Here is a 14,386-nt window from a genome sequence, read left to right as displayed (position 1 = left end):
TTCAGTTAAACAAAGCCCTTACCTTGTAATATCTTTATTTGCATTATCCTATTGTATTTTAACTTCTCTATTTTTCTGTATTATGTGAACCTGTAGTAAGAGAAGGTTTTCTTCAATATTTTTATTTTCATGTTTTATTAAACCTTTAATTTATGGATAGTCATAAACTAAAAGAAAAAAAAGGCCTTGTTTTCTTTCTAGGCAAGGCAAAATAGCCAAGGAAATGCTCACTTTTTCTTTCGTATTTTTCTACTTAATTGAATCTATTTTAGCAGCATGAGCTATTGCATCTATTATGAACTGAACAATGGCGGAAGGCCAATTATTTCAAAACTGTGTTTAACAGCTGCTCACCTTGCACAGTTATCTCCCTTCAAAATCAAGTACGTTGCGGCATGCATTCTCAGAGCAATTTAAGAGATAGCTAGATCAACACTATTAAACAGTGTCCTTTTGAAGTGTACTGTATTGTCAGACGTTAATTATCTTGGACTGTGTCATCTTGCTACTTAGAGTTCTTGGTCAGTTCAATTCTTGACTGTTTAAATATGTGGAATGATTGCTAGAAACTCTATGAAGACAATGGTGTTTTGTGTAATCTTCTATATAAGACATATTCTCTTGGATCTTGTGTAGTCATATATATATGAACCTACCCAAAATTAGCCTCAAAATGGCTTGAGTAAATATCCATAAGAATTAGGGAGAGGTGCAAAGATGAGAAATTGGAAAGTACCAGTTGAAATTGAATAATAAAACTCAGCTTCAAAATAGCAAGTGATCCAGACATTGATGGCTCATGCCTGTAATCCTAGCTACTAAAGAAGCTGAGATCTGATTGTCTCCATTCAAAGCCAGCCCAGCCAGGAAAAGTCTGTAAGACTTTCATCTCCAATTAATCAGCAAAGAGCCAGAGTGGAGGTGTGACCCAAGTGGTGAAGTACTACTCTTGAGTAAAAAAGCTAAGGGACAGACCCCAGTTCAAGCACACGCAAAAAAGTAAGTGAGTTGCCCATTTGGTGGCTCATACTGGTAATCCTAGCTACTGAAGAGGCTGAAATCTGAGAATCAAGTTTTCAAGCCTGCTGTACAGGAAAGGCTATGCTTCTTATATCTAATAACTACCGAAAAAAGCCAGAAGTAAAGGTGTGAATCAGTCAGTAGAGTCCCCAACCTTGAGTGAAAAAGCTAAGGGAAAGTACCCAGACCCTGAGTTCAAGCCCAGTACCAGCACAAAAGAAAAGAAAATAAAAGAAAAAGAATGACAATAAAATAACAAACTACCAGCATGGCCTTGGTGTGTCCAGGAATACTGCTATTGAAGCATACCCAGCACCTAAGAATCCCATCCCACCTGACTGACTTTGTTTTTCCTCAGGAAAGATGTCATCTTTCAGAGACAATTGTCTTTGGCATCTTCTTGCTTCCTCTAATCTCTGTTCATTGCTCACTCCATGACTTCCATGCCTTTGTACTTCTTCCCACCCCCCCACACTTATGGTATATCTGTCAAATCCAAATGCCAAACTTTCTACCTTCGTCCCTTCTACTTGGATTCATTTCACTTTAATGCATGGCTCCCATTGGGGCAGCATACAAAACATGATACGGGAATTAGGCATAGCTGCTTATCAAGAATGAGACCTTTGGTGAAGTATTTGGAGCATTAATATGTCCAAGTAAAATGGGCACAATAATAGGAGTATATAAGAAGCTTGTTGCAATTATTAAAACACATATAATATGTTTCCTGTGACTAAAAAGGTATCTGAAAAATAGCAGGGAAAAATCCTAATGAAAGATTTATAAGTATTCTGTGAGGAGAATTGTTAAAACTTTATTGGGATAAATTAAGGAAGATCTGAATACATGGAACCATATAGTGTGCAAATGAATTCAGGTGTAAAGCGTGTGTGTGTGTGTGTGTGTGTGTGTGTGTGTGTGTGTGTGTGCTCATGCTGGGGCTTGAACTCAGCCTGGGTGCAGTCCCTGAACATTTTTTCTCAAGGCTAGCACTCTACCACTTGAGCCATATCTCTACGTCTGGCTTTTAGAGTGGTTAATTGGAGATAAGAGTCTCATGGATTTTCTTGCCCAGGATGGGCTGGTAACCACAATCCTTGATCTTAGCTTCCTGAGTAGCTAGGATTACAGGCAAGAGCCATTAGTGCCTGGCAAAGGGGTAAATATTTAAATTTTCCCCATTCCAATCAATCAATCTATATATGCAAGTCAATACTAACAGGCCTACTATTGTATTGGCCAGTTGATGTGAAAAATATATAAAAACTTGAAAAAATCTCAAGAATATTGAGCACACTGAATAAGAGTTCATGAGACTCTCATCTCCAACCAGCAAAAATGCTGGTAGTAGAGGTGTGGCTTGAGTGGTAAAGAGCTAGCTTTGGTTGGCAGGAAAAGCCAATTAACAATACAAGGCCCCAAGTTCAAGTCCCAGTAGAATCACCTGTGCATACACAAAGAATGGAGCATTTCTGTACTAGGAAACATATATAACTATATTCTATGTAGCAAAAGTATCCAAATGAAATTTAAATTGGAAATAAAGCAACTATCCATCAACAATGAAATAGTCATAAGAATTAAGTGGATGAATCAATTGTAAAATTCTTGCAATAAAAAAAGACAAACTAGGGTGTTTTCTGAAGGATCTTACAACACAATATGGATTGAATCAAGCAAGGCATGAAATAATACATACAATCTATTTCTAATTGGAATAAGTTGAAAATTAGGAGAAACCACACTCCATAGGTGGTAATACTCCATAAAGAACAGCCAAGAGGCCCCAGGAAGGATCAGGGCAGGGATTATCTGCAGAGAAAAAGAGACATGATGAGAACTTTCAGAAACAGACCAGTATTCCATTTTGCAACTTGGATACTGGTTCTGGGCTTGTTCACTATATACGCATACATGGCACTACATACTTGAGTGTTTCTCTGTGCCATACCTAAAACTTAAAAAATGTAAAAATATACCAACTAGAAATAGAACATGTTGGTATAATTTTAAATTCCAGAGCAAAGCAGAGAATTGTCCAGCCTCTGTGTTTTGAACATAAAGCCAAAGTCATGATGACATCTTGAACACCCTTCCAGGTGTCATTGACGAGCTATATTTGAGGGTAGATAATAGTGGGACTTACAGAAACGAGGTATTTGCTATATCCCAGGAAGTATGTGTAGGTTCTAACACACATTATCTCACTTAAACGTTATAGCAGCCCTTTAGGGGGAGCATTATTATAATCTTTTTCCTTTTTTAAATGAAGGTGTATGGATTACTCAAATAACTGTGGGTAAATTCTCTCTTTGTGTTTGTGGTAGATGTGGATTCCAACCCAGCTCAAGCTGACTGTCTAGTTCACTGGCTGTCTAAGTAGCCCACTGTTCAATTTTTAAAAATTCTTGGACATGGTTATTAACAGCAAAATCTTGGATGCACCAAAGCAAGCAACCAACACAGGGATGGCTCCAACAGCAAGACCTTCATGCATCCTACAATTAACTGTATAAGCTATACATTGAGTTTTGTGGCTCCAAGAAAAGTGATAGGTATAGAAATACTGAAGTAAGGCAGGGGGCTTACAAAACAGCAAGGAAGTAAGAATGACAAAAGAATGAAGAGGTAAGGATAGGACAATAGACTGCTGGCATCTCAGCCATATAGGAAACAGAACGTTGTCTGCAAGGAGCCCACTTCTCCCTATGTAACCCAACTCCAACTTATGTAAGGAAGAAAATGGTACAAGATGGATGACTTGGGATGTCTTTCTCTGCCGTATTTCTTTTCTAATAAGCTTTCCCATCACTTTCACTTACCTTCACATCTCACCTGACTTCTCTTGCCAGACAGGGATTGACATTGTTTAGCTGCCCTAAACTTTCTGATAACATTTGGTGTACTGGCTGGGAACATAGGGATTGAAGTCTTCAGACGTGGGTCCATCCAAAGGTTACAGAAGTACACGTGCCCCACTTTTGGGGAGCATTCGGACCAGAAAGACAGTCAGATAAGCAGACAAAGAAAGCCTACAGGGCACTGCCATGCAGTAGGGACAAATTTTGACATTGTCTTTGAGTTCAAACTCTATTTAGCCTTGCACTCACTTTTTTGTACTTGGACTCAAAAGTTTTTTCATTTGCAGCCTTTGAAGGAACCCCCCCCCCCTTTTCCTCTTCCCCTCATTCCCTTCCCTTCCCTTCCTCTTCCTCATTGCTTTCCTTGAGCCTTTTACAAAGCACTTATGCTTTATGATTTAATACCTGGCTTGAATTCGCCTTGCTCTATAAATCTCTAGATCCTCCACTAGAAGGGAGCATACCTTTTCTGACGTCCTTCCACATTTTATTTACACCATGACTGCCGCTGATAGTGGTATTATAATTCTTTATGTGCTTGGTTAATCATCTGTGCTATAATGCAAGCTCCTCAGTCAGAGACTATGATTAATTTTACTTTGAGTTCATCAGAAAGGCCAGAACTGTGCTTAGAACACACAACCTTGCCAAGTGTTCTTGGACATAAACAGAGCTGAGATGTGTTTGCAGCACTCTGATCAAACCTTTGGGGGTTAGATGGGGATTTTGGAGCACAGTTATCATGAATTTTATGATAATAATAATGATAATAATAACTGCGTGCAGTACTTTAGCATCTCAAGGCATTACTATAGATGGGACAAATTAAATATACATTGAGAGCTGCTCTCTGAAAACCAAAGGATACTGTTGAAATAATTTATTACTCAGCAAGAAAAGCCAAGGAGAGACACTAGAACTTATAGGACAGATAGGAACTTCCTAAACAGAGTCCCAGGGGCACAACAGATAGGGGAGAGACTCGACAAATGAGACTACTACAAAATAAAAAGTTTCTGCACAGCTAAAGACATAACCACTAAACTAGAAAGACAGCCAACCATATGGGAAAGGATCTTCACCAGCACAGCAACAGACAAAGGCCTAATATACATCATCTACAGAGAACTCAAGAAACTAACCCTCTCCAAACCCAGTAAACCAATTATTAAAAGGGCAAAGGAGCTAAAGAGAGACTTCATAGGAGAAGAAATTAAAAAAAAAATTGAAGAAACAAAGAAACATATGAGGAAATGTTCAACATCCCTGGCAGTAAAGGAAATGCAAATAAAAACAACCCTGAGATACCACCTCACTCCAGTTAGAATGGCCTATACTCTGAACTCAGGCAACAACAAATGCTGGAGGGGATGCGGGGAAAGAGGAACCCTTTTCCACTGTTGGTGGGAGTGCAAACTAGTACAACCACTTTGGAGAACAGTATGGAGGTTCCTCAAAAAGCTCAGCATAGACCTACCCTATGACCCAGCCATACCACTCCTAGGTATCTATCCTGAATAACAGGTCTCAGGATGCCACAAAGACATCTGCACATCCATGTTTATCGCTGCACAATTCACAATAGCCAAAATATGGAAACAACGCAGATGCCCCTCCACAGATGAATGGATCCAAAAAATGTGGTACCTGTACACAGGGGAATACTACATAGTGATTAGAAATTATAAAATATTGGTATTTGCAGGGAAATGGTCAGATCTTGAACAAATAATGTTGAGCGAGACAAGCCTAGAACACAGAAAACAAAGGGGCATGATCTCCTTTATATATGACTGTTGGGGGCGGGATGGGAACAGTAGAGACCAGGTCTGCAAAAAAGAAACTTCTTTTCAAATGGTATTTCCACATGTTTGGGTCAGCGACTTTACATTATATATCTAAAACCAAACAACTACTAGACAAACATAAAAAGGTCTAGGATAGACCTATCAGTGGATCACAATAGCTCAACAGCCATGTACATGTGATTATATAAGATGAGGTTAAGCAAAAACAACTGCAAGAGAAGGACACAGGAGAATTCTATTGTTATCATTACGTTTAATGTTCTAGGTGAATTTCCTTTGGCATACCCTATGTGGTTACTGTATATGATTTTGGTACACTGGATATTGTATATATGGCTACCTGAACTAGGGAAGGAAAAGAAGAATCAGGGTGTAACAGATATCACAAGAAATGTACTCACGGGGCTGGGGATATGGCCTAGTGTCAAGAGTGCTTGCCTCGTATACATGAGGCCCTGGGTTCAATTCCCCAGCACCGCATATACAGAAAATGGCCAGAAGTGGCGCTGTGGCTCAAGTGGCAGAGTGCTAGCCTTGAGCAAAAAAGAAGCCAGGAGCAGTGCTCAGGCCCTGAGTCCAAGGCCCAGGACTGGCCAAAAAAAAAAAAAGAAATGTACTCACTACCTTATTATGTAACTGTATCCCTTTGCACAACACCTTGTCAATAAAATTTAATTAATAAAAAAAGAAAAGCTACTTATGAAGAAATACAAATAACTTTTCACATGGACATTCTCATATGGAAGGGATAACTAATCACCCCATTGATCATAAATTCTTCCTTCAGCAGTAATTATGGAATTTAGAACAGAATAGATATAAAGTGCTGTTTCTTACTTTACAGTTGCAAGGGTTTCATTTTTGCTTGATGACACTGAATAGCATCATTAAAATCCTTTCAATATTTTCAGTTGGAATATTCTCCTAATTTTATTTCTTAGTAGATTTCTTGTTATTTCTTTTCTTCTATTGGAAAAAATTTCCAGTTGGTAAAGAATAGGTAGGGAATTTAATGACAATCTATGAAAGTTTGATTACTTTTAGAAACCTCTCCCTGAAATTTCTTTATGTTTCTTAAATGTTTAATGACAAATGTCCTCTCAGGAGCTCAAGTATGGAAGTACCTACGTTCAATGTAAAACTGTCACATTAATCACTAAGAGATAGGGAAGCACAGAAAAGTGTGGCTTTAATGCAGGTAAGGGCCACACTCGCATCAACTCTAAATTCCTTCTTTTCCTAGGAGTGTTCGAGCCCAGCTAATGGGTTTTCCCTGTGGTTGCTGGAGTTTTCCAGTTCGAGGTTTTGTTTCTGACCTGCCGTGTCGTTAGCCTCCTAACTTAGAGAGTTCATTCTCTCGTGTCAGAATAGACCAAAATTGCTTGGGCTATTATTGGGGAAGCCAAAGGAGGATAAATCACCGAGGGTTTTAGCATGCAGCACCACTCAGATGTATGTCCCAGCATGAATGAGTAGGTGCCCTGCCTTGCACAGTGTTCTGCAGTGATCTTCAGCTGCCTTTGATTCAACAGTGGAAGCATTTGAACATTCTTTCCCCAACAGATATATTACAAGTTTGCAAAGAATGGCAATGAAAAGCAATGGGATAAGGAAATGAATGTAAACAGGAGTACTTCTGCTAATCACAGTCTGGATCATCTTGTACAACCTGCCTTAGAAATCACTGCTTCTGTGCCCATGGGCTGGCACATATCTGCCACGCACTGTCTAGTTTTCTATTGCTGAAGCCAGTAGCCAGCGCCTGTCAGTGTGCTGCTGTCTGTGTTTCTTTACTTGTGTTTATTTACTGTGGTGCTGGTTCACTATGTGGGAGTCACACATACATTGCCTAAGGAAAGGGACCTGTGTGGGCCAGGGGGACTGCAGAACAGATGAGAGAGCTTGATGGGATTGAGTGCCCTGGTTCAGCAATCCATAGCCAGAGCAGCAGTACTGCAGTTTAGAATTCATGTCCTCAGTGTGGAGGTGGCTCTCAGCGTATCAGACTTAATCAGGCGCTGGGAATGGCCCACTGCATGGGCTTGGTGTCTCCCCACAGCCGTTCTTCTCTGGGTCATTGTAGGGATCTTGGTTCTTCTTTTCTTCTCTAGTCTTCCACTCCAAGCCCCCCAACTTCAGGATGATAATTTAGATTTTTGAGCCCACAGCATGGAGCCGCTGCTACTTCTTTTTTTACAATGTTCCCACTAAGAAAACATTCATTTATTTAGTCTAGTCTTTGTCAATAGAAGTCCCACTTTCATGTCAGGCTCTGGCGGCTCATGCTTGTAATCCTCACTACTCAGGAGGTTACAGATCTGAGGGTCACAATTCGAAGCCAGCCTGGACAGGAAAGTCTGTGAGGATCTTATCTCCAATTAACCACCCAAAACACAGAAAGTAGAGCTCTAGCTCAAGTGGTAGATTGCTAGCCTTGAGCATAAAATAGTCCCAGGATATTCTCTCTCTCTCTCTCTCTCTCTCTCTCTCTCTCTCTCTCTCTCTCTCTCTCTCTCTCTCACACACACACACACACACACACACACACACACACACAGCTTCTCTTTCAAAGAAGGCAATGTGAGCATTTGTGGGACAAACATGTGTCAGGTGCATTCTCTTTCAAGATGAACTTTCCCTAGGAGGTTTAAGCCTAGATCTTTGCCAGGCTCTTCCATCTTGTAAAAGAGTCTCATATCTAGAATAAACTAACCGTAATGATTTGTCCAAACTTTCTTCCTTCCAGACTCTTTTTGTTGTTGTTGTTGGTTGTGGGGCTTGAACTCAGGGCCTAGGTGCTGTCCCTGAGCCTCTCTGTGCTCAAGGCTAGGGCTCTACCACTTAAACCACAGCACCACTTCCAGTTTTCGAGTGGTTAACTGGAGATATGAGGGTAATGGGAACTTTTCTGCCAAGGCTGGCTTTGAACTGCGATCCTCAGATCTCAACCTCCTGAGTAGCTAGGATTAAAAGCGTGAGCCACCAATGCCTGGCCCTTTTCTCAAAGCCACACTAAACCAGCACCAGGCATTTTATCCAAACCACATCTGTAGTATCCAGAACATGACTTCATATGCTTTAGGAAGCCGTCTCTGGATCTCCCTCTACTCATGTGAAGCAGTATAGAACTGAGGCTAAGAGCACAGGCTTGGCTGCCAGACTGCCTGGGCTCCTTAGGCAAGCTCTGCCATGTGTTCAGTGCAATTCCAACAAATCCTTTAACTCTGTGCTTTGATCGTAAGATGGCACTGATGTAAGCACCTGCATCATAGGATTCTGGTGAGGGTTAATTCAATACATAAATGCTTACTATACTTGGTGGTTATTAAGTGCAGACTTCTCCTCTAAAAGGAGTAGTAAGCTTTATGATATTTTCTCTAAGAATGTTCACCTATGATTACATTTTTCCAGATCAGGAATGTCTGCTGTGTCCCAGGGCTGGGGCTAGATGTTGAGGAGACTGTGGTGAAGACAGACGCGCATGCTGCTGCTCTGAGCTCTACAGGTAGCCGCATCGGGCACACACCTTGTCCATCCCTAGCTTTCAGAGAAGGAGAATAAACCCTACCGATGCAAAGGTCATTATTGCTAAGCTTTGCAGCCAATGAAAAATGACCTCTGTAGGTAGGAGTAGTCCTATTTAATTTTGATTAGTGATCTCCAAGGCAAATACTATAGGAATATGAAATAACTCCAACCAGGGCACAGTGTGTGTAAGTCATGTTAGTAACCAACTATGGTAAAATATTTAAAACAGGTTTGTTGTCTGGCTACTTTGAGCAGTTCTCTTTAATTATTTTAAAGCTTACTTTTAAGTATTAATTAAGCAATAGGGTTCCAACAAACTCCCCTTATGCTTTGAAGACAACCAGGCATTAATACCTCTTACAACTGAGACTAAGACCTCAAAATTCATGGCCTCCAATCATAATGTTCTGCAATTTCCTGAGGGTACCTCAGTCCTTATCATTGAGTTCCTGGCCCTTCTTATACACTGTGTTGTGATTTCACATATTTCATATTTCGACAGTACTTGCCTTGTAGATCACTAATCAGTAGTCTTAACCACAATGATAATTTTATAGGCTACAAAGCTTAGCAATGCATGGTTTTACTCTTAATGAAAATAATTCACTCTGACACTACTTGTTGCTTATTGAGTAATTTAGTGGGATAGTTGTGATGTTATTGATTGTAACTAAGAACAATAGGACAAAATAGAGTAGTGGTGAGTCTGAGATTAATGTCAAGGAAAATAAGGACTTCAAAGTGTTTTATTTGGGGGCTGGAAATATGGCCTAGAGGCAAAAGTGCTTGCCTCGTATACATGAAGCCCTGGGTTTGAGTTTGATTCCTCAGCACCACATATATACTAAAAAGGTCAGAAGTGGGCTGGGGATATGGCCTAGTGGCAAGAGTGCCTGCCTCATATACATGAGGCCCTGGGTTCGATTCCCCAGCACCACATATACAGAAAACGGCCAGAAGCGGCGCTGTGGCTCAAGTGGTAGAGTGCTGGCCTTGAGCAAAAAGAAGCCAGGGACAGTGCTCAGGCCCTGTGTTTAAGCCCCAGGACTGACCAAAAAAAAAAAAACCCCAAAAGGTCAGAAGTGACGCTGTGGCTCAAGTGACAGAGTGCTAGCCTTGAGCAAAAAGAAGCCAGGGACAGTGCTGAGTCTAAGCGCCAGAACTGGCCAAAAAAAAAAAAGTGTTTTATTTTGGTGTGTGTGTGTGTGTGTGTGTGTGTGTGTGTGTGTGTGTGTGTGTGTGTGTGTGTGTCCCAGTGGTAGGACTTGAACTCAGGGCTGGGCTCTGTCCCTTAGCATTTTTGTTCAAGGCTGGCATTTTTTGGCCACAGCTCTGCCTTTGGATTTTCACAGGCTGGCTTCAAACAGTGACCCTTGGGGCTCCCGAGTAGCTAGAATTACATAAGCCATGGTGCACTGGCAGTGTTCATGTTCTTGACTGAGAAATGGCCTTTTGGGAGAAGAAAGGCAAACATACTGAACAATTGAAGTATTGATTAAGTTGCAGTGTGTTTTGAGGGTGTTGTTTAAGCAGAAATGCCTTGTACTCCCTAAATATCACTGGAGAATTGTATCTCTCCTGCTATTTGAGGGTGTGGCCTAAAGAGGATTGTAGATTAAGCTTGGTCTCCTTTCTTTGATTTCAATAGCCAAGTTGCCAATAGACAAGCTGCTTTCCTGAACAATGTCCTTCCTCCCACCATGATTGTGCTTTCTTGCCTAAGGCTCCAAAGCAATGGAGTTGTCTCTCTAAAACTTGGCCATAATGAAAATTTCATCATAATTTTTGTTAGAAACCTTAGGTTTTTTTCCTAAGGATTACTTAAGAGGAGAAAATGTACAATAATAGCAAAGACATTTATGAAAAATAAAAGAGTGAGGAGTGGTTTTCTTGCTAGAAATGGAAACAGACCACTAAGCTATAATAAGTAGAACAGCAAAGCATTGGCCCCAATGTAGCCAGCACAAACAATGAGACTCAGCAAGTTGAGACTCAGACCTCTTGGACATGGCATTTAGCTTGTTATAGGCATAGGTGGCCTTTCAAGTCTCACATGAAGGCTGAACAAATTTATAAATGTTTTCTTGAACTGGTTCCACATATTTATTAAAAAAAATAGTAAAGCTCACACATTTACTAGATTTGGATTAAAGACAAAGCAGTTATGGAAGGCAATTCTTTTTTTATTTTTTGTCAGGCATGGGGCTTTAACTTAAGGCCTGGGCACTATTCCTGAGCTTATTCACTCAAGGCTAGTGCTCTACCACTTTAAGCCACAATGCTACTTCCAATTTTTTTTGGTGGCTAATTGGAGATAAGACTCTCATGGACTTTCCTACCAGGGCTGGCTTTGAACCACAATCCTCAGATCTCACCCTCCTGAGATAGGATTGCAGATGTGAGCTACCAATGCTCAGCTGGTAATTCTTATTTTGTAAGAATAACACAATCTCAAAGAAAAGTTATGAAATTATTATAAGGAAACATAGGAAAGTATCTTTATGATATCAAATTGATATAAGCTTTCCTAAGACAGACATTCTATGAACAGAAAATTTAACCAAAGCTCTCCTTTTAAAAACAATACTATAGAAAACAACATAATTAGAATTACAATATGAGCAATAAGACTGAGAAAAATATTCACAGTACATTTAGCAGACGTGATCTAGATTATATAACGAGAATGTATGCATCAATAAAACAAAGTTTAAAGTAAAGGTTATGATTAATAAAAATTCATACAAGAGATAAAAATGGACATATGAAAACATTCCCAGTCTCACAAATAATCAGGGAAAGGCAAACTAAAGCCTTAAAATAGATTAATTACTCAGTCATCAAATCTAGAAAGAATGATAACTTTTTGTTTTGGATATAGAAAAATGCATGTCTACTAACTATAGGTGAAAGTAGAGCAAGATTACACTTAGCCTTCTGTAGAAAAGATGTAAACTTCATATAATTTGGCCTATACATTTTATTTATAGGATTTGAGTCTTCTGCAATATTTATAACTAAATCTAGAAACATGTACAAATATGTGCTAGCCTCGTTTCTTAGTGTCAAAACTTGGAAATAACCTAAATCTTCAGCAAGACATAGTTTTTCTGTTACTATTGAATACACTCAAGCCTTTAAAAATAATGATAATAGGGAATTATCCCATAAGTGGGAATAAATCCCATTTGTAAGTCTCTCCTGATCTGTGTATGCCTGTGTGTGTACATGTGTGTGTGCAAATAAAGTATAAATACGTAAGACTGTCTCATGAGTAAAAGAGAGGGAAAGGAAAATTTCAGGGCCATTTGCTCCTACTTAACCCATCTTCTCCCCTTTTTTTCCCCTCTTGGTGGTACTGGGGTTTGAACTCAGAGCTTTAGTGCTTATGAGGCAGACTCTACCACCTGAGTCACACCTCCAACCCTTTGTACTATAGTGACTTTCACGATAAAGTCTTGCTTTTTTCCTGGGCTGGACCTTGATTCTTCTATTTCTATGTCTCATTATAGATGAGATGACAAGTATATACCCCTGCACTCAGCTATTGGTTGAGATAGGAATCTTGTTAACCTTTTGCTCCAGCTGGCATCAAACCTCAACCCTCCTTATTTCAGCTACCCGGCTAGCTCAGATGATAACATCAGTCACTGAACCCAACTTATTTTATTTTTTATATTGAATACACACTCATTACTATTTTAACAGTGGAAAACAAAATCATATGACATCACAGACCCAAATGACCATGAATTCTCACCTCCCACTCCTTTCTACTTTAGTCAGTAGAAATTGGCAGATCAAGTAGAATGTTTATCATCCTCTTTGTACATGATGAAACCATTCAGGTGAGCTCTGAAGTACAAGATGTTATATCCAGAGTGTGAAGCCAAGACACAGCCTGGGAGAAGATTTCCACAGTGCCCATACTCAAGCAAACACTTGTAATCCAAACAGGTAAATAGAAAACCTGTGCAAACCCATAAGGAAGAAAATCAGATTGGATACCAAGAGCAGAGGCATATCTGAAACCAAAAAATAAGTATTTGTAAAACTCTACTCCTCCATAAAAACAAGAAGAACTCAGGCAAAAGTTGTCAGAAATAAACTTTTTTAGAAGTCTGGAAAATAATCAAAGGTTCACAACAACCCAAGAACATCTATTCAAGAAAAGAAAAGAAAAAAACAGCTGCATCTTGGACAGAACAAGGAGCTCTGTGACATTTTAACTTGCCCCATCCCCTTCCCCCAGCTCCGCAGTAGCCTTGAAAGCTAACAGTCTTGTAACCATGGAAACGGTGAGAGCCAGCAGCCCTGCAGCTACAGGAGGTGGCAGCACAAGTTTGGAGCTGCTCCAAAACCTCAGTCCCTGGGGAACTGAGACTATTTGACCTGTCTAACTGCTCCTGGTAAAACTCCCTTCTGAGGACTTGTCTCTATTTACCTGACTCAGAGCCTGCTCTGTGTGAACAGCCAATCCCCAGGGTGTTTGTCCAGGACAGTCCATGGAAATTGTTTAACATCGCAACAGCCTAGGATGGGGAGACAAGTTGGGTTTCACTCTTACAGGAGACTCATTAGGAGACTGAAGGAAATGCATGGGAATGAGCTGTGTCCAGGGCACTTGGAAAAGCTCTTGCATATTCTCAGGGCCCAGAAGGACACACACACATGTGTGTGTGCAGGACTGTTGTATGCTCAGGAAGACCTGAAGAGCCCTCATTTCTTACCTCTGGAAGCGGTGTCTAAGGCACATTTGTAAACCAGAATAGCATTGTCCACATGTCACAGCCGAGTTTGGAACCCTTGTTGATTCAGGTCATTTAAGGAAACATCTAGTCAGTCATTAGCAAAGTCAGCAAAGAATTCGGTGACTATTGAACAAAGAACACAACTTTACAGAGTCAGGTCAAGAATGTTACTAACAAATAAACAAGAGCACCAACCACTCTCACCAGCAAACCAACAACAGTGGCAAACCCATACAAGATAATGGGGAGGAGTGATAGGTGGATTGCAGTTCAAGACCATCCTAGGCTATCTAATGAGACTGTCCAACAAAACTAAGAACTTGGGAAATAGTTTAGTGATAGAGTGTTTTGTTGAGCATTTACAAATGCCTGGGTTTGACCCCCAGCCATGCAAAGTGAACAGAAAGAAAAACCA

This window comes from Perognathus longimembris, chromosome 18 (genome assembly GCF_023159225.1).
Source record: "Perognathus longimembris pacificus isolate PPM17 chromosome 18, ASM2315922v1, whole genome shotgun sequence".
Taxonomy (NCBI): domain Eukaryota; kingdom Metazoa; phylum Chordata; class Mammalia; order Rodentia; family Heteromyidae; genus Perognathus; species Perognathus longimembris.
Note: the sequence above shows the minus strand (reverse complement) of the source record.